This window comes from Gorilla gorilla, chromosome 12 (genome assembly GCF_029281585.2).
Source record: "Gorilla gorilla gorilla isolate KB3781 chromosome 12, NHGRI_mGorGor1-v2.1_pri, whole genome shotgun sequence".
In the NCBI taxonomy this organism is placed as follows: Eukaryota; Metazoa; Chordata; class Mammalia; order Primates; family Hominidae; genus Gorilla; species Gorilla gorilla.
The window spans coordinates 113,236,420-113,263,890 of NC_073236.2; the positions used below are offsets into that span (position 1 = coordinate 113,236,420).

General features: G+C 47.1%; 1 long non-coding RNA gene across 1 annotated transcript; it reads left to right on the forward strand.

Moving 5' to 3' along the window:
- Nucleotides 1–337: 337 nt before the first annotated feature.
- On the forward strand, nucleotides 338–27,471 carry LOC129531532 (uncharacterized). Its single transcript, XR_008676762.1, has 3 exons — nucleotides 338–1,150; nucleotides 2,006–2,065; nucleotides 27,403–27,471. It is a non-coding gene; the product is annotated as an uncharacterized lncRNA (long non-coding RNA).

The following is a 27,471-nucleotide window of genomic DNA, read 5'->3' on the forward strand; positions in this document are numbered from 1 at the left end:
ATAGGGTTTCATCACATTGGCCAGGCTGGCCTCGAACTCCTGACCTCAGGTGATCTGCCCACCTCGGCCTCCCAAAGTGCTGGGATTAAAGGCGTGGGCCACAGCGCCTGGCCACAGCTTCATCTTTGAAACTCCCCCTTGCAGTGTCTTCCGGTGACCTTGGCTCTTAACCTTGGGAAACTGGTTCAGTGGAAACAGGATGGAGCCAGGCTTAGACAAACCTGTGTTGGCTCTACCTTGGACATGTCACCTTCTCTCTGAACTTTAATTTCACTATCTATGTAGATTTATTAAGAGTGATTTTCCTTTCCTTCATTCTGTATTTTAGGTACTGACTGATGGCTTCTGGGTCATAGAAGGGGGGCTTCCTGAAGCCTCTCTGAAGATTCATGGCCCCCACACTCTGGCCCCCAGGGTGCATCTTCATGGGGCAGGGGAGACAACTGGAGTGAAACAAAAAGGCTCAAAAATGCGTTGGATCCCAACCAGCCAGAGGATGCGCCAGTGGAAAATTCCTGCTGTGTGTCAGAGGCCCACCTGGCCCGGGGGACAGCCAGCCAGACGCACAGGCCCCAGAGCGTGTTTAGACAGCGCTTTCCTGCTTCGGCCAGAGCTCACCCTGGCCCTCACCAACGCTCATCCTGGGAAAGTAGAGTGGGCCAGGCCCTCGCCTAGGCTCGGGAAAGCTTCTGCAGCTCCGTATCTGGAGCAGGGTCTTGGGGACAGCAGCATGAACTTTGATAGAAAAGATGGGCAGTAGGAGCTCCAGTTCAGCCTCAGATCTGCCCCGAACCCGTCTCTGGGACGCAGGAGTAACCGTGTCCTCTCTGTGGGCCTCAGGCTCCTCATCTATGCAGCACATGGGGTGGACAAGGACGTCTAATGAGCCTTCACCAGCCCCACCCTTCTGCTGGTGCAGAGCCACAATCTCTAAGGGATCCCACATCTGCCTCTGGAGAGGCCAAGGCTCCTTTCCTGGGCAGAACCAGGGTGGCAACTCTCAGAAGCTGCCCTCAGAGACTTAAGCTCAGCATCCGAGGAAGGTGGCCCAGCGGCTGTCTGTAACTGTGGGACCCATGCCTTTGAGAGTGTTCTCAGCACCCACCGAGGTTCGCCGGTGTGGGGGTGATGAATCTGGGAGGAGAAAAAGGTAACCCTGAGCTACAGGGTACAGGATTTGTCCAACACTGTAAGGGGAAGGCCTTGAATCTAGAAATGCCCCAGGGTCCAGACCACATGCTCTAACGTGGTCTCAGCAGGTTAGTGGGCCCACCAGGCCGTATGGGGTGGCCCTAAGACTTTGCACAGACCCCGTACTCACAGCTCCAGCCATCTAGGGGGTCTTGTGCCAGGCTAAGGCAGCCTGGGAGGTGGGGAATGGGCATTCCAAGCCCTCATAAGGGTTGAACACGTTGGCCAAGGAGGGTCTGCAGGTTCCCCTCTCTTTGGAGCTTGATTGGCCCTGTCTGGGATAATGGTCAATTCACCAGGACAATGTCACCTGGGAGGTCCCTTAGTTGATGCTACCTGACCTACTAGACTACCTGTCCCTACCCCACTAATCACCTCTTCTTAGCTCAGGTTCCCACAGCGAGAACCACTCTCAATGCCTGTTACCACCCCACTTAATACCAAGAGGACATGACAAACTTTTCAGGGCCACCCCAGATTCCAAACTCTGCCCCCTGCCCCCCACCCCCTGTCCCTTGACCCTGACATCCCCAGCTCATCTATGTACAGACCACCCCCTGGGCATATACTTAAAGGAAAGCTCTGGATGACATCACACACAAGCCAGGGCAAAGAGGAGCCTTGGCCCACACGACCCACTCTGGCTGGTTGCTTGTCCCAGCACATTGGAGGGGTTTCCAGACCTCATCACAGCCTGCGCTTCCTTCCATCATTTTTGATCTAAGGCCAGATCAGTCCTTTCTCAGAGTTCTCCCAGTCGCTCAGAAAAAATGGTCTCTTTCCCAGATTCTAGGTCTGTTTCTCTCTGTTCCAGGTCAAACCTGCCCTTTGCAAAGTGCCTGCTGCCCAGGTTCTGCCCAGAAGCCAGCTGCAGGTAAGCTGCCCCTCCCGAGGTGGCTCCAGAAACCTCTTTCACTCAGGAATCCCTTCTCCTGATTCTTGTTCTCTTGCAGTCTCCAGTCCATACTCTTCCCCCTTCTGCATTGCTAGGGGCTCTGCTGGGATTTGGGTCACCCCAAAATCTCTTTCTTGCCTCTTCTGAGAACCACAGTCAACATCACAACGTGCACCTCTGCATCTCCAGAATCCCAGGGCACTCCAGGATGAATAGATGGGAGTGTGGGCACATGTAGGTGAATGTGTGTGCACATGTGCACCCGTGTGTATGTGTTTGTGTGTAAGGGCACGTGTGCACGCGTGTGTGTAAACTCATGTGATTTGGGGATAATCTTGGCTTTGGGGATAATCTTGGCTTCTAGAGAGAACACAATGTCTCCCTCTTACAAAAGTTCCCCAAAGACCTCTGTCTCCCTCTGTCAAAGTCAGCCAGGCCGGGTGAGTGCAGGTTTCAAGAGGGTACCTGAGCTCCCTCTGGGCCATGTCACAGAGCAGGCCATGGTTTCCAGGAGCCCTGGGCCCTGCTGCAGGGCCCTTTGCACCCCATGCTGCTTGAGCATCAAGAGAAGGAGGGTTGAGCCCCAAATATCCTTACTGGGGGTGATGGTGGCAGAAGGCAGTTTGATACCATGGGTAAGTCTGAGTTCATAAGATGCTATTTAAACACAATCATCAGGTGATTGACTTTCTTTTCCAGAGCGTTCCTTTGGTCTCACAGCTCAGCATCCTGATTTATGGGGCACAGGATTCCAGCAGCTCTGAGAAGCATTCTGGTTTCTGCTGGGCTTAACTCCTGGGGAGAGGCAGAAGGGAGGGACTTGTGCTGGAATGTTAGGGGTTGGGAATCAAGGGAGCGGAGCTCCATGGTGGGGCTGAAGCAGGAGCTCCGAGATGTTTCTACCGGCCTTCGGCTATAGATCCCTGGGCACAGGGAGGTGGGCTGGGGGCCCCAAGTCCTGCTGGAAGCAGCGTCCTCATAGCAGACAGGCTCCCTGGGTGAGCAGCTCCTCACCACTGGTGAGGCGCCAGGTACTGTTGCTTACAAAGTGAGTTTCTCTGTTACAAAGCATGGCCACATTCACTGGAGTCACAGAGAAACTGTGTGTGCTGGGCACTCACTCTCTCCCATTTAACAGATGAGAAAACTGAGGCCTTAGGTTAGGAGTGGCTAAGTGGTGCATCTAAGGCTCTCGCAGCCAGGAAACAAGGGAGCCAGGCTTCCAACCTGCGCCTTCTGATTTAAAAGTTCAGCCTCTCTCCATGAGCACAGTACACCTCGTTACCCTCAGCAGATAGAAGAGCAGGGACCACTGAGCTTCCAGGCAGTCAGGCTTGGGTTTCAATCCTGACTCTGCTAGTATTGACTGTGAATTTGGACATGTTTCTGAATCCGCTTTCTTATCAATAAAGTGGATACAGTCAGTGATGCACTGGAGCTGACTCTTTTACACTCCAGAAAGTCAATTGTATGCATTTCTCCCCAGCTCTGCATTAAGTAACATGAGGCCGCTTAGCTTGGAAAGGGTCAAAGTGGAAGCATTGACACCGCAGAAATGGGCAAACACTACAAATCAGGACCTTCCTCCCCGGCGGGCTGGCTGCTAAGCATTTCCCTGCACAACCCTGGGGATAGTTCTTACCTCTAGGTCTCAGTAATGAGCTTAGATAAAGTATGTAAGGTTCTCACCACAATGCCCCGATTGAGCCGATGCTCACAAATGATTAATAAGAGTAAACATTTTACATTTTCTGCAGCTCTATCATCTTTTATTCCTTTATTCACTCAGGAAAGTAATTTGGGCAAGAATGACTTTTCTTCATCCTGTAGATGAGGACAATGAAGCTCTGAGGGGCACAGAGGTACTAAGCGGGGCCCAAGTCTGAACCAGGATCTTTGTACTCTTCACCTTAGACTCTGTCCACGGCCCTCAGCTGCCCTCTCACAGGCCAGGCAATTTAGATTCTCAGAAATAAGAGCATCCCAATGCCAGGAAGAATGTTACAGATCACCTGTCAGTGACGCAAGCCCCTCATGTGACCGACAAGGAAACTGTTGCCCAGAGAGGGGAATGGACAAGCCCAAGGTCACTCAGCCAGCTATGGCCAAGCTGGACTTTGGATCCCAGATCTCTGGATTCCCCATCTGCATCTCTCTCACTGGATCAAACTGCCTTTAGACCCGTGCACTGGGGTGGGACTGTCCTATTTGCAGGGCATGGCTGCTGCCCAGTGGGAGGGGATAGGATGGCTACTGGGGCAACCACCACTTGTCCACCCTGAGGAGAGAAGGTATAAAAATAACGCTACCTGCTCTTCCAGTTCATCAAGTTATATGAAACTGTCTTGGGCATGCCAAAGCATTTGTAAATGTAAGTCACTGACATTTTGTCAACCAGCAAACCCTGAAGAGCTAGATCTTCCTACAGGCTCATCCATGGGCCTCTGTGGGCAACAGAGCACTGGGATTCATGGGCCGGGGCTGAATCCAGCTCCAGAATCCCCATGGCCCTGCTCATCTTCCTCTCTCCCTCTCTCCCTCCCTCCCTCCCCTGCCTTCCCTTCATCTCTCCTTCCTTCCCTCCTCCCTTTCCTCCTTCCTTCCTTTCCTTTTCCTTCCTTCCTTCCTTCCTTCCTTCCTTCCTTCCTCCCTCCCTTCCTCCCTTCCTTCCTTCCTCCCTCCTTCCCTTCCTTCCTCCCTTCCTCCCTTCCTCCCTCCTTCCCTCCCTCCCTCAGGTTAGGAGTGGCTAAGTTGTGCATCCAAGGCTCTCACAGCCAGGAAGCAAGGGAACCAGGCTTCAAACCTGCGCCTTCTGATTTAAAAGTTCAGCCTCTCCCCATGAGCACAGGCAGCCCCCCGTTACCCTCAGCAGAGACAAGAGCAAGGGCTACTGAGCTTCTAGGAAGAAACTTCTAGCTCCTTCCTTCCTTCCTTCCTTCCTCCCTTCCTTCCTTCCTTCCTTCCCTCCTTCCCTCCCTCCCTTCCTCCCTCCCTCTCTCCCTCCTTCCCTCCTTTCTTCCTTCCTCCTTCCTTCCCTTCTCCCACCTTCTCTAGAGACCCATCCTTGGGCTACTGGAGCCTGCTTTCCCTGCAGGCACCAGAACAGCCTGGAAATTTACATCCCTGGGTGCCCTCTAACCAGTGACTAAGGATGTGGGGGTGTGGAAGGCTGGGACCATGCCAGTGTTTCCTGTGAGATCAGGCTGAAGCCTCCTCTGTGGGGCTCGACTTCAGGCCGAATGCCTGCTGGGCCTCCTCACTCCCCCTCCCCTTCCTCCCCAGTCCCTTACCAGCGGCCCCTGTGAGCACTTCCTTAGCAAATCCTCATCTCAGGGGCTGCTCCTGGGGAGCCCAACCTGAGACACCCAGTTTGCTGTTTTGCAATCACTTACCACTACTTGACATGATGCTATACTTTCATTTGTTCACTGTCTGTCTCCCTCCACCAGAATATGAGCCCGATGGGGGCAGGGACTTGATCTATTTTGTTTAACTGTGCACTCCCAGGCTGGAGCCGTGTCTGGCGTATAGGAGGTGTCCAAAAGATATTTTGTGGGATAAATATTCTCAATTAATTCTCACAATGACCCTGTGAAATGAAAATTATTATCCCCATTTTACAAATGAAAAAAATAGTTTCAAAGAAGTTAAATAACTCACATGGGCTACACAGGTTGTACGTGGCATAGCCAGAATGCCAAACTCTGCCTGTGTGCCTCCAGACCAAAGCTTAGCCTTTAAAACCCAACCCCATGTTTGCAGTTTCCAGAACATTCCAGGCTTTTTCACACCTCCTCAGTGATGCTGAAGCTGCTTCTTTTGCAAAAATATGCTCCCCTGCCCCCGCCAACTCTGAATTGACCACCACAGTACCCTTTGAGACCCTTTGCGCCCCTATGGTTCCCAGACAGATTCCCCATGGCTATTTCTGTTTCTCTTTCCTGTAATCATTTCAGATAAGGCTTTGTCTTGCATCTTTGCTTCCCTAGCACCTAGTTGGAGTCTGGCAAAAGGCCAGCAATCTGTGAATGTTTGTTGAATGAATAAAAGGAAGGGAGGGAGGGAGGGATGGAGGGAGAGAGGAAGGGAAGAAGGGAAAGAGAGAAGAAAGGAGACAGGCATTCTATACTAGGAGGGGACAGAGAGTTCGAGCCCCACGTGGACAGGGAAGGCTGTGGTGGGGTGTTGTGGGAAGCCAGGGGAGTCGGCCACATCCTGGGCCTTCTTGTCATGTGGTGTGGTTGGGATAGCTCTGATCAGTCACCTTTTTAAGCTCTGGGTCTAGCCTTAGGGCAGAAGCAGGATGTATCCTGGCAGCCAGCACCCAGCCTGGTACCCAGTAAGGGCTTAGTAAGTGCTGAATGAATGAATGAGTGACAGTGTGGTATGAAAAGCAGATTTGATTTGGAGTCTGAGTCTGAGGTTTGAGTACTGATAGCCTCTTTTCCAGCCTTTCCTCTCTATTCCCTGGCAGCTGCCTTGGTTCAAGTATCACGTGTCTCCCCAGACATCATCTCTCCTGAGGCTGCTGCTTAAATGAGCCTCTTACAGGAGGAATTGCCACATCTCTCCTTTCCTGGTTTAGCAAATCTTGTTTGTAGGGTATCGTCAGACTCTACAGCCTCATCCTTGTGCATCTGTGGGCAACAGAGCACTGGGATTGATGGGCCGGGGCTCTGTGGCTCAGCCTATGAGGCTCTTCAGACAGTGTAGAGATAAGAAGATGGATGGCCCCTGGGCCCACATCCCTGGGCTTGAGTCTTACTTCCATTACTTTCTAGCCACATGGCTTTGAGACGGTCTCTTAACTTCTCTCTCTCTCTCTTTTAGACAGTGTCTTGCTCTGTCCCCCAGGCTGGACTACAGTGGCACAATCATGGCTCACCATAGCCTCGACCTCCTGGGCTCAAGTGATTCTCCCACCTCAGCCTCCCAAGTAGCTGGGACTACAGGTGTGCACCACCACACCCAGCTAATTAAGAAAAAAAACTGTAGAGGGGTCTCACTATGTTCCCCAGGCTGGTCTCAAGCACCTGGGCTCAAGCAGTCCTCCTGCCTTGGCCTCCCAAAGTGCTGGGATTGCCACGGCCAGCTGACTTCTCTTTAACTATGTCGTCCCATTCTAACATAGGAATCATGACAGTTGCTTTGTAACTGGGATGTTGTACATGTTCAATAAGTTAGTGCTTAAGACAGTGCCTGGCACACACGTTGGCCGTCAAATGACTACCCTTCTGGCCAAATCAATCATTGTTTTGGCACCACCTCACCCTACTCCCTTGCCACTGCATGCCTGAGTGATCCACAACAACTTGTGGTTTCCCAAACACTCCAGGTCTTCCCATGCCAGGGTACCTTTTCTCATGCTGTCTTTTCCTGGGATACACACTTCCCACTGTTCTCCCTAGAAAAATCTTAGTCATCCTTCAAGTCTCAGCTCAAATGCTGCCTCTATGTCTGTGAAGACTTTCTGGACTCTCCCAGGACATCCTGGGGGCTCTCTCTGGAACTTTTGCGCTGGGTACTGAGGCAATAATCTGATTGCGTTGGAACTGCCTGCTCACCAGTCTGTGTGCCTTCAAGCTTCAGGCCTATTCCTAAGCCATCTAGCCAGTCCCCAATACAAATGGGCCTTGGGCATGATCCAATATTGTAGAGACATAAATTCTCCCAAAATTAATCTATAAATTCAGTAAAATCCCAATAAAAACTTAACAAGAGTTCTAAAAATGTAACTTTACAAGCTAATTCTAAAAGTCATCTTAGAAGAAAAAAATGCACAAGAATAGCCAAACAAATTTTGACACAGCAAGAACAATGAAGAAGAAACAGCCCTTCCACATACAAATATTTACTGTAAAGTGATGAATGCAGAGTGATGTTGGTATAATTCAATCAATGGGACAGTAAAGAAACAGATACATGGAAATGTAGTGTATGCTAAAGGGGCATTTTTAAACCAGTACAAAAGGACTGGCTATTCAAAAATGGTTTGGGAGCAATGGTTTGGGGACAATAATAGATTTCCCACTTGGGAAAAAATTAACTTAGATAATATATTGGTGATGGCTTTGCTTCCTGCAAAGAGAATTTATTCTAAATATTTTAATCAGAAAGGAATTTATGGAAGGTACATATAGCAGACAGGATTGTAGGAGGCATTGAAGAAAAAGACTTTAGGTTGAGCTTACCAGAACAACTTCCAAAGACACAGTGCAGAACTGAGTCACTGATGGAGCTGATGTCTGCTACAATCTGGAAGCTGCCAGATAGTAGGAAGTTTTTGCCATGGATGTTGTTCTGAGACCACACCGCCTCTAACCAGGATCTGAGCTAATAAAATGGAGGTGGTGCTACCTTTCTCTCCAAATAACTTGAAGCTTCATGTGAGTTGTATCTGCTTAGGTCCCTTAGGAAGCAGACATCGAGATAGAGTTTAAGAGGGTAAGAGATGTGTTGTGATAATGCCCATGCAAGGTAAAGCAGGAACAGAGCAGGAGTAGTAGGGAAAGTCTTCTGACTGTGACACAGTTATGACACCTGTGAAAAGAAAGAGAGAAGGAAGAAGGTTGGTCAGAAAAGGCCTCAGACTCTGGTGCAGCTCTGAGGAAAGTCTTGGTCACCACAAAGATTGCCCATAAAGAAGTCTCTTGGTGGGAAGAATTGGCTATGCCCTAGTTTCCTCTCTGTGCTCAGTCATTGGCTTGGAGCTGTGATGAATCCCAAAGGCATCTAGCCAGGAGACTCTTCATTACATCTGGAATCCTAGCATGAGGGGAATCTCTGCAATACAGGAGGAAACACCAGAAGGGCACCGATATGAATTTTGAGCCAGCCATCATATAGTATCTATCTGCTGCAGATCCCTACCTCACATCACATACCAAATAATTTTCAGATGGATTAAAGAGGCATAGATAAAAAACAAACCTATACAATTATTAAAAGAAAATAAAGAACATATAGGGATGTACTTCTATAACCCTGGAGTAGGGAAGGCCTTTTTAAGAAAGGCACAAAAGGCCAGGTGTGGTGGCTCATGTCTGTAATCCCAGCAGTTTGGGAGGCCAAGGCAGGCAGATCATGAGGTCAGGAGATCGAGACCACCCTGGCTAACACGGTGAAACTCCATCTCTACTAAAAATACAAAACATTAGCCAGGCGTGGTGGCCGGTGCCTGTAGTCCCAGCTACTCAGGAGGCTGAGGCAGGAGAATGGCGTGAACCCGGGAGGCAGAGCTTGCAGTGAGCCGAGATCGCACCACTGCACTCCAGCCTGGGTGACAGAGCGAGACTCCATCTCAAAAAAAAAAAAAAGAAGTCACAAAATCTGGAAAATATAAAGACATATTTTAAATATTTTAAATTAGTTTTTATTGCTTTCCACATTTTAAGAAAATAATTGGTACTAACATACTTAATGGTGAGAAACTAAATGCTTTCCCCCTAAGATTGGGAACAAGACCAGAATGTTGCTTTTCTCCAGTCCTATTTAACATTGTCTTGAAAGACATAGCTAATGCAATAGGATAAGAAAAGGAAATAAAAGGTTTACAGATTGGAAAGAAACAAAATAGTTTTGTTTGCAGATAACGTGATTATCTATGTAGAAAATTTCAAAGAATCGACAAAAAACTAACTAATAAATAATTGCAAGGGGCAGCATACAAGGTTAATATATAAAAGCCAATTGCTTTCCTATATACTAGCAATTAACAACTGGAATTTGACATTAAAAGCACAATGCCATTTACATTAGAACCAGAAAGAAAGAAAGACAGAAAAAAAGAAAGAGAAGGAATGAAGGAAGGTAGGAGGAGAGGGAGGAAGGGAGGGAGGAGAGGGAAGTAAGTAAGACAGGCTGACTTAGGCCTAAATCTAACAAAATATATACAGGATCTGTATAAAGAACTACAAAACTCTGAGGAAAGAAAACCCTGGTAAATAAATGGAGAAATATTCCATGTTCATCAATAGGAAGACTCAATATTATTAAGATGCCCGGCCAGCCGCACCGTCCGGCAGAGAGGTGGGGGGGTCAGCCCCCGCCCGGCCGGCTGCCCCACCCCGGAGGGAGGTGGGGGGCGCCTCTGCCCAGCTACTGCCCCGTCTGGGAGGTGGGGGGCGCCTCTGCCCCGCCGCCCCGTCTGGGAAGTGAGGAGCCCCTCTGCCCAGCCGCCACCCCGTCTGGGAGGTGTACCCAAGAGCTCATTGAGAACAGGCCATGATGACGATGGCGGTTTTGTCGAATAGAAAAAGGGGGAAATGTGGGGAAAAGAAAGAGAGATCAGATTGTTACTGTGTCTATGTAGAAAGAAGTAGACATGGGAGACTCCATTTTGTTCTGTACTAAGAAAAATTCTTCTGCCTTGGGATGCTGTTAATCTATAACCTTACCCCCCAACCCCGTGCTCTCTGAAACATGTGCTGTGTCCACTCAGGGTTAAATGGATTAAGGGCGGTGCAAGATGTGCTTTGTTAAACAGACGCTTGAAGGCAGCATGCTCATTAAGAGTCATCACTACTCCCTAATCTCAAGTACCCAGGGACACAAACACTGCGGAAAGCCGCAGGGTCCTCTGCCTAGGAAAACCAGAGACCCTTGTTCACATGTTTATCTGCTGACCTTCCTTCCACTTTTGTCCTATGACCCTGCCAAATCCCCCTCTCCAAGAAACACCCAAGAATGATCAACAAATACTAAAAAAAAAAAAAAATTAAAAAAAAAAAGGATGTCAGTTCTTCCCAACTTAACCTGTAAATCCAACACAATCCCAATAGAAATCCCAGCAAGTTATTTTGTGGATTTCAACAAATTGATTTAAAAATTTATATAGAGAGGCAAAGACCCAGAATAGCCAACACAATACTGAGGGAAGACAATGTCAGAGGACCGACACTACCTGACTTTAAGATACTGTAAATCTATGGTAATCAAAATAGTATGGTACTGGTGAAAGAATAGATGCATAGATCAATAGAATAGAATAGAAAGCCTAGAAATAGACTAACACAAATATAGCCAATTCGTCTTTGACAAAGGAGAAAAGGTAATTTAATGGAGAAAAGGTAGTCTTTACAACAAATAGTGCTGGAACGATTGGGCACAGATGCAAAATCAATGACTCTAGATAAAGACCTTATACCCTTCACAAAAATTACTTTAAAATGGATCATAGACCTAAGCAAAATTCAAAACCACAAGGTTTTTAGAAGATAACATGGGAGAAAATCTAGGTGACCTTGGGTTTGGTGAGGATGTTTTAGATATAACACAAAAAACATGATTCATGAAAGAAAAAATTGCTAAGCTGTACTTCATTAAAATTAAAAATTTCTGCTCTGTGAAGAACACTGTTAAGAGAATGAAAGACAAGCCACAGAGTGGGAGAAAATGTTTGCAAAACACATATCTGATAAAATACTTTAATCCAAAATACAAAAAGGACTTAAAACCCAATTTTAAAAGCTCTGAATAAGCACCTAAATAAAGAAGACACACAGGTGGTAAATAAGCGTATGAAAATATGTCCAACATCATATACCACTAGGGACTTGCAAATTAAAACAACAATGAGCTACCACTATACACCTAAGATGGCTAAAACCCAAAACACTGACAACACCAAGTGCTGGTTAGGACATGGAGCAACAGGAACTCTCATTTATTGTCAGTGAGAATGTAAATAGCATGGCCATTTTGTGTGTGTGTGTTTTTTTTAAACAGTCTCACTCTGTCACCCAGGCTGGAGTGCAGTGGCATGATCTCGGCTCACTGCAACCTCTGCCTCACAGGTTCAAGCAATTCTCATGCCTCAGCCTCCTGAGTACCTGGGACTACAGGCATGCACCACCACACCCGACTAATATTTTTTATCAGTAGGGCCACTTTGAAAGATAGTTTAGCAATTTCTTACAAAGGTAAACAGGCCAATCCAGCAATTGTGTTCCTAGGTGTTTACCAAAATGAGTTAAAAACTTTGTCCATGCAAAAGTCTGCACATGAATGTTTGTAGCAGCTTTGTTTGTAATTACCAGTAGTTGGAAACAACCAAGATATTATTCTTCTATAGAAAAATGGATAAACAAACTGTGGCACATCAGTGCAATGGAATATTATTCATCATTAAAAAGACAGGAGCTGTCAAGCCATGAAAAGACATAGAAGAACTTTAAATGTGGATCGCTAAGTGAAAAAAGCCAGTCTGAAAAGGATACATGGTGTTTGATTCCAATGATATGACACTCTGGAAAGGGCAAACTATAGAGACAGTAAAAAGATCAGTAGTCTCTAGAGATACAGGGGAAAGTGAGAGGAATGAATAGATGGAGTACAAAACATTTTTAAGGTGACAAACTGTTCTGTATAATACTGTTATGGTGGATATAGGGCGTTATGTCTTTGTCATTACCCATAAAGTTGTACAACACAGAGAATGAACCTTAACGTAAACTATAGACTTTAGTTAATAAAAATGTGTCAATACTTGTTAATTAATGGTAACAAATACCACACTAATGCAAGGTGATGATAATAGGAGTGTGTGCATGCATGGGGTTGGGGAGTGTGCAGGGGATATATGAGAACCCTGTATTTTTTACTCGATGCTTCTGTAAACTTTATACTGTATTAAAAATACATCTATTAAAATGTTTTGAAGTAATTAATATACTTGGAGAAAAGTTCAGCGCAAATATAACAGACAATAGGGTAACCACACATTCTAGTTTTCTCAGGACTCCTCTAGTTTATACTCGTTGGCTTGGTGTTCCATCTGGCTTAGGATTTGTCACTCTCAAAGTGTGTCGCTTTGGATGATAACTTATATAATTGCCCTAGACAAAGGTTGTTATTTATTTATTTATTTGTTTATTTTTTTGAGATGGAGTCTCACCCTGTCACCCAGGCTGGAGTGCAGTGGCACTGTGGTGTGATCTCGGCTCACGGCAACCTCTGCCTCCTGGGTTCAAGTGATTCCCCTGCCTCAGCCTCCCGAGTAGCTGGGATTACAGGTATGTGCCACCACGCCTGGTTAATTTTTTTTTTTTTTTGTATTTTTAGTAGAGATGGGGTTTCACCGTATTAGCCAGGATGGTCTCGATCTCCTGACCTCATGATCCGCCCGCCTCAGCCTCCCAAAGTGCTGGGATTAAAGGCGTGAGCCACCGCGCCTGGCAGGTTGTTATTGTTAACATATAAAAAGCTCTTATAAAGTAATAAGAGAGTCCAGAAGAAAAATGGGCAATGTATATGGACAGGTGTATTAGTTTGCTTCCATAATCTAAAATCCCACAGATTAGGTGGCTTAAACAACAGGAATTTATTGTCTCACAGCTCTGGAGACTGCAAGCACAAGACCAAGATGTTGGCAGGTTTGGTTTTTTCTGAGCCCTTTCTCTTTGGTGTGCAAATGGCTGCCTTCTTGCTGTGTCTTTCCTCAGTGTGTGCTCAAGTCTGTGTCCTAACCTCTTATAAGAACACCAGTTATATTGCAATAGGGCCTACCCATATGACTCATTTTACATTAATTACATATTTAAAGGTCCTATCTTGGCCAGGCATGGTGGCTCACACCTGCAATCCCAGCACTTTGGGAGGCCGAGGTGGGTGGATCACCTGAGGTCACGAGTTCAAGACTAGCCTGGCCAACATGGTGAAATCCAGTCTCTACTAAAAATACAAAAATTAGCTGGGGGTGGTGGCATGCCTGCAATCCCAGCTACTCTAGAGGCTGAGGCACAAGAATTGTTTGAACCCCCGAGGTGGAGGTTGCAGTGAGTCAAGATCACGCCATTGCACTCCAACCTGGGCAACAAGAGTGAAACTCTGTCTCAATAATAAAAATAAAAATAAGAAAATAAAATAAAAATAAAAGCCCTATCTTCAAATACAGTTATATCATGAAATGCTGGGGGTAAGGATTCAACATACAAATTTTGGGGAGACATAATTCAGCCCACAATGACAGACAATTTACAGAAAAAGTACAAATGGTGAATAAATATACGTAAATACGTTTAATACCACCAGAAGCACACAAATTAAACAGTAATGACAGCCCCTCCTCCAATAGAATAAGGAAAGAGAAAGAGGGAGGGAAAGAGAGAGAGACAGAGAGAAAGAAAGAGAGAGAGAGAAAGAAAGACAGAAGGAAGAAAGAAGAAAGAAAGAAAGAAAAGATTCTACCTAAGGTTGGCAAGGATGTAGGAAAATGCTATTAGTGAGAAGAACAGATACCTCTTTTTTGGAAGTGAACTTAACAGCCTTCATCAAAATGAATATATGCATATCTTTTGACTCAGAAATTTCACTTTTGAGACTTGATCTTACAGAAATACTGACAGAGGGTCAAAGAGGCATGGCTGGGCATGGTGACTCATGCTTGTGATCCCAGCACTTTAAGAGGCCAAGGCAGGTGGATTGCTTGAGGCCAGGAGTTTGAGACCAGTCTGGTCAACATGGCAAAATCCTGTCTCCATAGAAAATACAAAAATTAGCTGGGCATTGTGGCATGCACTTGTAATCCCAGCTACTTGGCCAGCTGAGGTGGGAAGATCACTTGAGCCCGAGAGGCAAAGGTTGCAGTGAGCTGAGATCACACCACTGCACCCCAGCCTGGGTGACAGAGTGAGACCTTGTCTCAAAAAACAAAACAAATGAACAAACAAAAAACAAAGAGGCATGCATAAAGGTATTAATTACAGTATTTCTCATAACAATAAAAATTTGAAAAAATATTGAAGTTTCTATTGATAGGTAAATAAGCTATGGTATATCCACACTGTGGAATACTAGACTGAGGTTAAAAAGAATAAGATACATCTATGATAAATAGATCATGTGATATCTGAGAAATAAAGTAAACCTAAGATAAATGGAATCATGAAACATATTAAGTAACTCAAAAAGAAGAAATAAACAACAAAGAAGAAATGGGATAACTAGAATACAAATAGCAAAATGGTAGATTTAAACTCAACCATATCAACAATCACATTAAATGTAAATGATCTAAACACCCCAATTAAAAGGCATAGATTGTCAGGTTGTATTTTTTTTAAATCATGATCCAACTATATACCACCTACAAGAAATCCACTTTAAATATTGTCATAAATAAGTCAAAAGAGAAAAATTGCATAAAGATATGTCCTGCAAATATTAATCAAAAGAAAGCTGGAGTGGCTATATTACTATCATACAAAGCAGATTTCAGAGTAAAAAATATTTCCAAGGAAAAAGAAGGTTATTTTACAGTGACAAAAGGATCCATTTATCAACAGGACATAGCAATCCTAAATGTACATGCACTTAATAAGAAAGCTGACTCAAAATACATGAAGCAAAATGAGATAGAACAGCAAGGAAAAAGAGAAAAATGCACTATTATAGCTAGACATTATTTTCTTGTTCTTATTTTATAATTTTCTATTCTTGTTATATGGGAATCTCCTTTATCTCTTTCATCTCTTAATCAAACTTAAGGTCCTTTTCAGATCACTTTTTAGTCTCTAGTTCCATTGATGTTAGTTATTCCATTTGCAGAGTCAGTAGAATATCTATCTTGGCATTGGACTTTCCCATCTGTTTTATAATTTTTGTGTGTGAGCTCATCTTCAATAGGTGTTATTTTTCACAGGAATCCTGTAAGTGCCTTGACTTATTAAGGCCTTCTTATTGAGTTATCTCACTATTCTCCTACTCTTTTGGGGGTTTGCCCTTTCTGACCCTCTGTGGTTACAGGTTTCTGCTTCATTTCTGGTACCTGGAAATTTTCTTTTTCTTGCTTTTGAGCTTAGCTATGTTTTAAACTGAAGTTTTATATAAAATGTTATAAAACATTACAATTATATAACATTTCACTGTTTGGAACAGGTTTGGGAAACTCCCATATCGGATTAAATTTTAGTTTTGATTGAATGTCTTAATAGGTCTCCTACAACAAAATCTTGAAGTCAAACCTTCACCTTCTCTCTCTCTCCTTGTTGTCCTTTGTTATGGAATTAAAAAGTTACTTTACAGTAAATTGATGTTTTTCTCTTTTTTTTTAATTGAAAAAATGACATTTTAGGAACATAAACTGTGTCTGCCTTTTCAGGTGGAGACTAGAATGCTTTGTGGAAGATGTTGTTTTGTTTTGGAATGCACCACTAGAGTTGATCCTTTGAGCTAGGCTAGTATAAAACAGCCAGGGTCTACCTATCATTCTTGGGGAGTATGGGAAAGCACTGACGGGCCTCTAAAGGGGATTACTTAGTCTGAGATGTTAATACCATTTAGTAATATACATTTAATGAATTTGTTGAATTATGTCTCTGAGGATTGTTTTATTTAGAGCACCACCATCTCCTAATTTGGAATGTGACTATCTTATGCCTGAAATTGATGTGTCCTTGCAATGTTGTATGTTACTCTGGGATCAGTTGTTTGCACAAGATAAGGAGCTGCGGTGGAGAAGAATGTGGGAGAGAAGGGCTCACTTCTTCAGCTCAGGCTGGAGAAAAAGTGCAAATGAGCCCGACAGGGCTCTGCTCGGTCCATCCTGGACCTGGGAGTTGGTGTCCCACTGAGGTGCTATTTTAACCTGCCCATCCTAGCTTTGGGGAAATATCCTAGCCAGTATTTTATTATCATTTTTTTGATATCCTTATTATCAGTAATGCAAGAAAGAGGCTAATTCTGGTGCAGGCAAGAGGGCTTGGGAGGCAGATCTTAGATGTGAGTGAGAGGAAAAAAACACTTCCTGGGGCTGGGGAGGTGGGGAGAGTTGCTTAGACCTGGACTCCAAGGAAGGGGATAGGCCTGGTGGTGGGAGGAGATTTATCCTTCCAGCTCCAGGCAGCTGATGGGTGAGGTGGGGAGGGGGCCTGTGAAGGACTTTGTGGGTTTGTGTTTTTTTTCTGAGATGGAGTCTCATTCTGTTGCCCAGGCTGTAGTGCAGTGGCACGATCTTGGCTCACTGAAACCTCCACCTCCTGGGTTCAAGCGATTTTCATGCCTCAGCCTCCCAAGTAGCTGGGATTACAGGCATGCGCCACCACACTCAGCTAATTTTTGTATTTTTAGTAGAGACGGGATTTTGCCATGTTGCCCAGGCTGGTCTCGAACTCCTGGCCTCAAGTGATCTGCCCGCCTCGGCCTCCCAAAGTGCTGGGATTACAGGCGTGAGCCACTGCACCCGGCCATGGCTTTGAAGTTAGCTCTGGGCTAGGTGCTCTCAGCAGAGCCACTTCTAAGAACAGTTATAGGTTGCACTCTGGTGTGTACTTTTCTTTTCCCCCTCAGATTTCAGGAAACTTTTCTTAATTTGCCTTTGGGTGTGCTGTAGAATTAGGAGAAAGCCTGGCACATGGGAGGACAGAGTGAGGCCTGACTGGCTCTGGGTGGGATGTGCCAGGGACCGGGGGGCGGGTGGGCAGAGAGTGGTTGGAGGTGAACCTGAGCAGGGGGCCAGGGCCAGAGCCTGGAGAGCTTTGCATGCCATTTGAAGGAAGCTGAACTTACCTTGTAGGCCCCTGAAAGATATTAAGCAAGATGGTGATGTGATCAAACTTGCATTACAGGGAAACACCCCAGGATTTCTCATGAATTTATAGACAGCTGCAGTGGACATCTGCTGTTTTTATCTGCCCAGCACCTCTTCCACCCCTGCTGCAGCAACAGAACCCCTCTTTCCTGTGGGGAACCTTTTTCATGTGAAAGGCAGAGCTGACTGCAGTCTTCTCAAAACCAGGGAGTGTGCTCATGACCCAGGCCAGGCCAACAGGAATGCCTGATTAGGCAATGGGTGCTGTTTCAGGGACAGGGCTGTGATTCAAGTTTGGGCCTAGGACTTTCCCAAAAGAGCTTCTAGAGGAAACCAATTCATTCTGGTGGGGTCTCTAAGCTGATAGGATAAGAATCTAGTGCTACTGGTGACCAAGAAGGCTTCTTGCCACGTGGAGAGAAAATGTTTGATAGATGGCATGAGACAGAGCCCCAGGGATTTAGTTTGAGGTACAAGATCCAGCCATAGATAATGCCAAGTAGAAACGGTCAGGTGAAGGAGAGAGAGACTTAGAGAACCCTGAGGACATGTTGAGCTACTGGATCCAGCCATTCCTGAAGCTTACTTGACTTGCCCTTTTACATAAGCCAATACATTTTTTTCTTGCTTAACTTACTTGGTTGGATTTTTCTCACTTAGGAGTGAGAGTCCTCACTAATAATTGCATGTTCTTCCCGATTGGCTCTTCCCTAGACTCAATATCCCAAATTCAGGCGGGCACGGTGGCTCATGCCTATAATCCCAGCACTTTGGGAGGCTGAGGCAGGCGGGATCATGAAGTCAAGAGATCGAGACCATCCTGGCCAACATTGTGAAACCCCATCTCTACTAAAAATACAAAAATTAGCCGGGCATAGTGGCTTGTGCCTGTAATCCCAGCTACTCGGGAGGCTGAGGCAGGAGAATCGCTTGAACCCAGGAGGCAGAGGTTGCAGTGAGCCAAGATTGTGCCACTGCACTCCAGCCTGGCAACAGAGTGAGACTCTATCTCAAAAAAAAAAAAAAAAAAAAATCCCAAATTCATTTTACTTCTGAGATGGTTTCTAGATCCCCCTCCTCCCTGGTCATCCTCCTCTGGATGGAGATGCCCACACTAGTTCCCTGAGGAACCCTGCTTTCTAAGGCTTGTATTGCAGTAAAGTACATGATGGACTCTTCTCTGAAGAAATCGAGATATAAAGTTGATACCCTGGGTTGGATGTTGGTGAGGCCTTTTGAGGGCACCCTGGTCAGGGCCAGGCATGATTCGAAGTAGCTACACTTTTTTTTAAATTTTAATTTTAATTTCAATAGTTATTGGGGTACGATTGGTTTGTGGTTACAAGGATAAATTCTTTAGTGGTGATTTCTGAGATTTTAGTTCACCCATCACCTGAGCAGTATACATTGTACCCAATTTGTACTCTTTTATCCCTCAAGTGCCCCTCCCAAGAAGTAGCTACACTTCTATAAAGAAAAAAGCAAGCCAGCCATGGTGGCCCACACCTGTAGTCTCAGCAATTTTAGAGGCTGAGGCAGGAGGATCACTTGAGGCCAGGAGTTTAAGACCAGCCTAGGCAATATAGTGAGACTCCATCTCTGTTTTTAAAAAGAAGAAGAAAAAGAACAAAGCAACTTTTCTTGAACGTGGGGATTTCTGAGGTCAGCACCTTGAGCGACCTGTTTCTAAGTGGTAGGGAAAGGAATGTGTCCTCATTTACAGCCAAAAGGATCCCAGGCTGCCCTGAAATACTGAGGAAACCACTCAGTCATCTTAACTGGCTGCTAATGAGTTGATCCATAATTTAAAAGTGGCTTCAAAGCCACTTTTCTTGCTTTAAGAAACAGCAAAAGGAAGAGGGCAGGGGAGACACAGAGTCAGACCTATCCTTATCTAAGCTGAGGTGGTTTGCGGGGGGGCCAGGGTGGAGGGGGTGTGGGCGGTGGGTGCACACATGTGCGTGGGAAGCAGGGAAGAGCATGCCTATTTCCTGCGGGATCCTACAAGGGTTTCTATAATCACCTTCGTGAAGGTGACCTGAGGACCTGCCTTTGACAGAACAGACCTGGATTTAGACTCCTAGATGATGAATCTCCTCCTGCCCCATAGCAACTGCCCTGAACCTCCCCAAGTTCTGCTCTTCTTCTTGGTGATCACTTAGTAAGTTATGCACAAAACTAAAACCCAAGTGTCTGCCATTTTGGTGTTCTAAGCCCTGTGGCCTTATAGGGCCACCTTGCTTTTCATCCAAGAGAAAATAGATCAAGCCCTCAACCCACAATAGAGGAAAACACAAGATTTCCTGCAATAACTCTGGGGACCTTTTACTCTGATATCCTGTTTCTACTGAAATCCAGTTCTCTCTTCCTCCCTTCCCTCCTTCCTTCCCCCCTCCCTCGCTCCCTTCCCCTTCCTTCCTTCCTTCCTTCCTTCCTTCCTTCCTTCCTTCCTTCCTTCCTTCCTTCCTTCCTTCCTTCCTCCCTCCCTCCCTCCCTCCCTCCTTCGCTCCCTCCCTTGGCTGCTATCATTTCTGCCTTGTATCAAGACAAATGTAAAACATAGATTGTTTTCCTTGATTTCCTCCAAGTAGCTCTAGCATAAGGCATATGAAACATGTTTTTCCTGTGTGTAATTGGGAGAGTTACGTTGCATTTTAGCACAGAAAACACCTTAAGGTTGATATTCCTTTGGCCGTGTCCTCTACCCACCTCCCCGCTTCCATGAGCCATTTTGCCTCCTTGAGGCCCAGCCTCCACCAGACTCATTCTCTCTCTCTCTCTCTCTCTCACACACACACACACACACACACACACAGCCAGACTCCCATAGCATCCTTTTCCTCTCTCCTGTGGAGTAGTCAGCCCCCATCCCCCACCCCAGACTGCATCTGGGCCCATCTCTGTCTGCTTAGAAACCCGCTAAAGACCAGCTTTGAAATTACTTTTTCCTTTAACACTACCAAATTATCCGTCATAACTCCTTTCCCTAGCAGCCTCTACAGGCATGTAAAAATGCATCATCCTTTTGATATGAATTATACCACCCCCTTAGAAGGCAGAAGAAGCTAGAATAATTTTGCTGGTTGTTTAAATAGCAGCTTTTTCTTTTCTGTTGCTCAAGTTTAACTATAGCCCAGAGACGCTTCCATCGGCCCCACCTGCTTTGTTGGATAAATCTTACCCCACCTGGCTCCATCCTGCACTTGTCAGCACCTCCCTAGCCACACCCTACCTCCCCAGTACACGAGACTTCTCAAAATAGCCCAAGCCCTTATGTCCCCGTTCTGCCTCCCAAGCTGGAGTATCAGCCACAGGCTACCTTGAGCCATAAGAAGGCCCTCTTTTCTCTCCTCCAGGGAGATCTTAGGGCCCTGCTGCTTGTCTGGGGTCAGTCTCCCATGCCACCCTGCTTCTGTGTGGCTGAGGGTCTCTCAGTGTGCGATTCAGACCCAGGGTCCCTAGCCCTGGCAAGTCCCCCGCACCTAGCAGAGCACCTGGCTCATGAGAAGCACTCCAGACACGTTCACCTGCCTCATCCAGAGTTGCACTGTGTCCTGGGCCCAGGGTGGAAGTAGTCAGACTGGAATTCAGTCTCTCAAGGGTTGCACAAACTACAGCCTGCTCCTTGGGCTGCCCCGTGGTTTCTGAGCAGGCAGCCTGCAGAAGAAAAAGAAGCCTGCTCTGAGAGGCGAGACACAGGCCAGTTCTGCTCTCAGCTCACTCCAAGTGCTGGACAACCTCTTTTCCCTACTTGGGCCTCTGTCTGTCATCTGAAAAAGGAGGGGCTGGATTCGATAAGGCCCAGAGAGCTACAATGGAGTCCTGGGAAGGGGATGACCTTACCTCTGGTAGGAGTTCACTATGGTGCCTGGAGACAGGTGGCCTGCGAGGGCAGAGGCTGTGCTGCCTCAGCTGGAGGGATGAAGGCTGCACCAGCTCCTGGCCTGGGGTGTCCAGGATGGTGGCCCCCTGAGGAATGGAGGGAGGTCAGTGTGGCTGGGGTGCAGTGGTGAGGCAGAGAGCCACTCAGGATGGGGCTGGAGAGACAGGCAGGTGCACGTAGGCCATAGCAAGGTATCGGTATTTTGTGGTAAGTGCCATGGAAAGCCATCAAGGAGGTTTTTGTGGGGGCCTGACATGATCTGATTTGTTTTTAAAGATCGTGCTGCCTTCGTGCAGAATGGACTAAAGAGAGGCCAGAGGAGAATCAGGGCCATGCAGGGGCAGGCGCATTGGTCCGAGTGGGAGAGCAGGGTGCCAGACAAGAGTAAATGGTGGGGATGGAGGTAGAAATGATCATTTTTGCAGTCAATTCGGTGGGTAAGGATACTGGGCAACTGAGGTCTCTTACCACCTAGTTTCCAGCAGTTTCACCAGGACTCAGGTACCTCTGTCTGTCTACATATAAGGCGGCTCGGATAGCCTCAGGAGGAAGGGTGGTCAGATGGGCTAGGGTTCCCAAACTTCACTGCTAACCTAAAAGGTGACTAAGGTGGGAGGCTTGTGTCTTCCTCCCAGTGACTCCAGGAAGGATAGGAACTGATGGGAGCAGAGGTTGGGCTGCCTGTGCAAGGGGTTGGAGCTTGGCCACCCCCCTGCATCAGCACTGGGGGCGAACATCCCAAACGTCATCAGCCTCCAGGCCCAAAACTGGCCTTGCCTGCAGCCCTGTCCCTGCAGCAGTGAAGACTAGCTCCCGCTGGCCAACGAGTTGAGATTCAGGAACCCTCTCCTCTAGAGGTGCTTCAGACTCAGCTCAGTCTGCTCCAACTCCCAGAGGCCTTTGGGCTGATTTCCTGCTTCCGGCTCTGCTGGCCAGGGGTGGCTGATGGAGGCAACTCAGTTGATTGAGTTTGCCTGGCAGGCAGATTGGTGCTCTCTGGGAATGGGAATAGAGGCGGGATCCTGCGAGACAGAGGAAGAGGGAGAAGAGCAAATAGGGGCTTGGTGTGAGAGGGGTGGGCCATTTGCTAAATAAAATTTAAATCCTTGCCGTGGTGGCTGCCAAGAAGAGAGAAGTGACTGATGAAAACCATATGTCTCTAAGTAAGTGGAAAGACAAACCCTGCTTGGTGTGTGGAAGATGTTGCTGTTGGTCTCCCATGCAATGGAAAAATCTCCTGTTTTAAAGAATACAATGTTAAGAGGCACTCTGAGACAAACCACATTTCGCAATTAAGTAGTTTACAAGGTCAGTAAAGGAAGGACAAAACAAACCAGCTGAAAAGGTCTTGCTCAATAACAAAATTTGTTTAAAAGTTGAATCTTACAGTCCGAAACTGTAATATAGGCTCATCACATAGTTTTTGGAAAAAACAAATAGCCAAAAAGATGAAACTTTTGAGGGATGGAGAAGCAGATCAAAGTGCTTTAAGTACTGATACAGCTATTGTATCTCCTAATGTTTGAAAAAAAAGTAATTTTTAAAAAAACTTAAACTGTATCACTTTTTACTTTTACTAAATTGACCCAGAGACAAACTAAAAGCAGAGACACAGACAAACGTAACTACTGTTCATTCCGTCTGCAGAACAGAATTCTAATTTCATCATCCAACATTCAAGTTCCAGCATAATGTGGTTCCAACTGTCCTTTTTTTGAATTTTCCTCCACGGAACACTGTTGCCCCTGTCCCTCTCCCCCACCGCCTCGCCCCGCCACACAATCCATCCTGTTTCAGGCTGCCACCGTGGGGCTTCCTGGTACACCTACTTCCCCCTGGGATGTCTTTCCTCCCAGCTGTATGGAAAAATGTTAGCCCTTCTTTAAGACTATCAATTTCCAAATTCTACCCATTCCACCGTAATTTCCATTTGATACTTTTGCATAGATTCCAGTTCTCCGGTGAAATTCTCCATCTTGTCATCTGTTTTCTTAACTATGTTAATCACACTTATTTTGAAGTCTGTGTCAGGGAGCTCCAGTATCTGGGTCACCTGCAGGGCTGTTTCTATGACGGAGATACTTTTTGGCTCCAACTGATGCTGTCCTTCATCATGGAGGATTTACTTCATTTTCCGGAAGGCAGTTAGAGAAGGGAAGGTCATTCGTAATCCAGGCTGCAGTTGAGCTGGTTTGAAGCTGTCAGGCTTTTTGAAGGCCACTCTATTTCCAGCTCACCCTGCCTCCTGGTGTGTAACCCATCTGAGGTTCTCGCTGGAAGTCTGGCTTGTTCTTTAGGGTTCTTCCTCTTTGGTGGGCCTTCAATTCCAAGTCTGTCTTCCAAGCCCCACGAGACTGCCAAAAACTCTGCTCAGCTTCCCGGTCTCTTAGCCATGCTTCACTCCTTGGCTGGGTGCTGCTTACGGATCCGTGAATGCCTTCCAGAGAAAGGGGCCTTAGAAGCTAACCTCCACGTGCTTCTCTTCCCCAGACGTCTTGGCCCCCAGGTCTGCTTGTCTTGAAGTTTGAACTCCAAATTTATCTCCCAGCCCTTCGAAATTGCCAAAGTCTCCTACTCAAGTTCTCAGCTTCTTATCCACACTTTCTGCTTGGCTTTAGCCTCTTGGCCCCCATGCTGCTCATGAATCAGCAGATGCCTCAAGGGGAAGAGTGGCTCTGAGGCTACCCACAGGCTTCCCTTCCCCCGGGCACCCTGCCCTCTCCAGCCTGGCTGCCCTCAACAGACAGCTTTTGGACTTTATCCAGCTCATTCCTGGTGGGAGTACTGGCCTCTAAGGAGCTACTCTGACACTGCAGAAAGTGAAGTCTTCTATCCATCCATTAGAATGTAAGCTCTGTGAGGGCAGGAACCATGTCTCTGCCACTGCTGAGATCTCTGGCTGATCTCAATGATGGCTTTAAACATTCCTGGACATTCCCGAATGCCTGTCTGCAGCCCAGAGCTCTGTTCTGAGCCCCTAGCCCCACATATCTAAGTGCTCCATTGTCGTCTCCATGCAGCTGCCACACAGATATCTCAAACTCAACACGTCCAAAATCTTGTTCTTCTACCCAGATCTGCATCTCCTCCCTTCATCCTGCTGCTTACGTCAGAAACCCCAGGGTCACCGTGACAATTCCTGCTCCCTCCCCTCCCACATCCAATCTCCCCATGTTGCCGATTCCACCTTAAATGACACATGAAGTCATCCTCCCCTTCTTGAAGCCACAACCTTGTCCCCAAGACTGTGCCCTCATGTAGGTTACTCAGTAGTCCCCTCACAGTCCCCTAGAGCCATGCTGGCCTCCTTCCAACATGCTGGCCAGCCACCCTGTGGGCAGAATGATCCCTTGAACACAAAAATTGGATGATGTCATTTCTTCGCAGAACATCCTCCAACGACTTCCCACTGCTTTTAACAGAAAGCTTTGAAGATATACTTTCAAGGAGCCACTGGTCTGCCTGGGCTGCCCCAAGCCCCCTCCCAGTCTCTCCTGACTCTCGACCTTGAACACACTGCATCCACTGGGCCTTCTCTGTCCTGCCAGCACCAGGAGCTCCTTTGCCCAGGCCTTCACACGTGCCCTTCTCCTGCCAGGAAACACCCTCCCCCCATGTCTGCCTCTCTGCTGCTCATTCTGCAGGTCCCAGCTAAATGGCCCCTCCTCAGGGGAGCTTCTTGGACGTCCATAATTGGTTAGGTGCCCCTGATAACTCACCATCACTGCATCCTCCACTCTGCTTATAGCGCCCAGCACAGTCTTCTTCGTTAATTGAGAGATCATTGCCTCGCTTTCTCCCCTACTAGACTCTAACCTCCCTGAGGCCAGGAACCGTGTCTGTCTTGGTCACCACTTTATCCCCAGCACTAGCAAATTACCCGGGGTACCTTAAAAGACTTGTAAATAATTTTTTGAATAAATGAATAAAAGATGGACAAGGACAGCAGATGGCCATACCCCAAGCCCCGGGCACCCAGCAGAAGGCCGTGCAGGGAGCGCTTGGCAGTCAGGGCAGCTGAGAGAGGACTTTTAGTCAGCAAGTGTCTGAGGGTGAGACTATGAAAATAAGCAATTGTATCTAATGCCGTCTTCTGCTGTCCAGGGAGCCGGCAGATCTGGGTTCCAGTCCCAGGTCTGGCACACATCATGACAAATAGCATTTTTATGATGCTTCACAGTTTACAAGGCATTTCCACAGATGGGATCGAATTAAACCGGCTCTGTGACCTCCAACAAGCAGCTCTGAGAGGCCCCTGGGGAATAAGGAGCCAGGGAGCCGGCTCCTGAGCCAGCTCTGCCGTCAGCTCCACATGCTGGTTGGTAAGGCTCTCCAGCCTCAGTCTCCTCATCTGTTAAACAAAGGAGTCCAACAAGATGACCTCTAAGGTTTGTCTGTGACATTTTAGATTTAGAAATTCAGAACTACCCAAATCAGAAAGCAAGTTTTTGGAGTCCCCTTCTCAAATAGCTGCTCCCCACTTTCAGCATAAGTAGCAGGGCAGCGTCCCCAGAGGCTCTTAACAGTACCGGGGTGACTTAGCCTTCGTGTGACTTTGTGTCACACCAAAGCAGAACCTGAAACCAGGGCTTTTTTTAATTTTTATTTTTTGAGATGGAGTTTTGCTCTTGTCACCCACGTTGGAGTGCAATGGTGCTATCTTGGCTCACTGCAACTTCCGCCTCCCAGGTTTAAGTGATTCTCTTGTCTCAGCCTCCCAAGTAGCTGAGATTACAGGCATGCACAACCATGCCTGACTAATTTTTGTATTTTTAGAAGAGACGACGTTTCACCATGTTGGCCAGGCTGGTCTAAAACTCCTGACCTCGGGTGTTCTGCATGCCTGGGCCTCCCAAAATGCTGGGATTAGAGGTGTGAGTCACTGCGCCCAGCCTGAAACCAGGGCTTTTGAGAGCTGACACCAGAGCAGGAGTGAGGGGCTGGGGAGAGAGAGGTGGGAAAGAGGAGAAGCCCAGGTGGGCGTCCAGGTGTGTCTAGGTCACCTCCAGGTGTCTAAAGGCCTTGACTCCACCAGAACCTGCTGAGAAGCCACAGAACCCCTCCAGAGCTGTCACCCAGAAATACAGGTGAACGAGCTTCTCTACCAGCTCCCAGCCCCACTGGTTGAAGGTCAGTGTTGCTCTGAACTTCGGGGTTGTGTGTAACCATAGCCTGAGGGGTCTATTTGATACAGAAGGTTCTGAGGCAGAAAATGAGGCCTTACAAGGCCTTGAGGCAACACCGGATCAGTGAGGGAAGAACTAGGTTCACAGGAACCTGTCCATGTAGCAGCACCTGAAATCAGGTGTCACCTGGAGCATCAGGGCATCTAATGCAAATCGCAAAAGGGCAGGATGACTGCTGTCCAACCCTGCCCGAGAACCAGTGCTGGGACTTCCTCCCACACCCCCATCAACCCTCCGCTCTCTGAATGTCAAGGCCGCTCACCCGCTTTTCTGGGGAGCTTTTTGGTGTCTTGTGTCATTGGAAATGGAGGATGCCTCTCTACCAGGGCAATTCAGATGGGGCTCAGCAAAGCCTTGGGACACAAGCAGCTGTCACTCTGCTGGGCAGTCCCTGAGGACTGGATGCTGTGATGGGTGCCCTGCCCCACAATGAGGCTGTGCTGGTCCATGTGGCTCCTCCCCCTCCTCCCCTGGGCAGTGAGTAGTGCTCCCAGGGTTGGCAATGGTGATGCTCTTGGTACCGTCTGGAGACCCTCACTCAGGCTCCCTGGTGACATGGTGCTTCCTCCCTGTCTTCCTCATCTGTCCTTTTATTAACTTTAGACTCTGCTTCCCTCACCTTCCCCCCTGATTCTTAAATATCTGATTTGTTAGTAAAAAAGGAGCGTAGGCTGCTTCTAGCTTTTTCCCTCACGCTCTCACAATTCTGCTTTTCCCCCAGGCAATGTGAATGGGAGAAAAAAAAATGTCTCTCATGAGAAGATGGGGGAAAGAACACGAAGATTTAAAT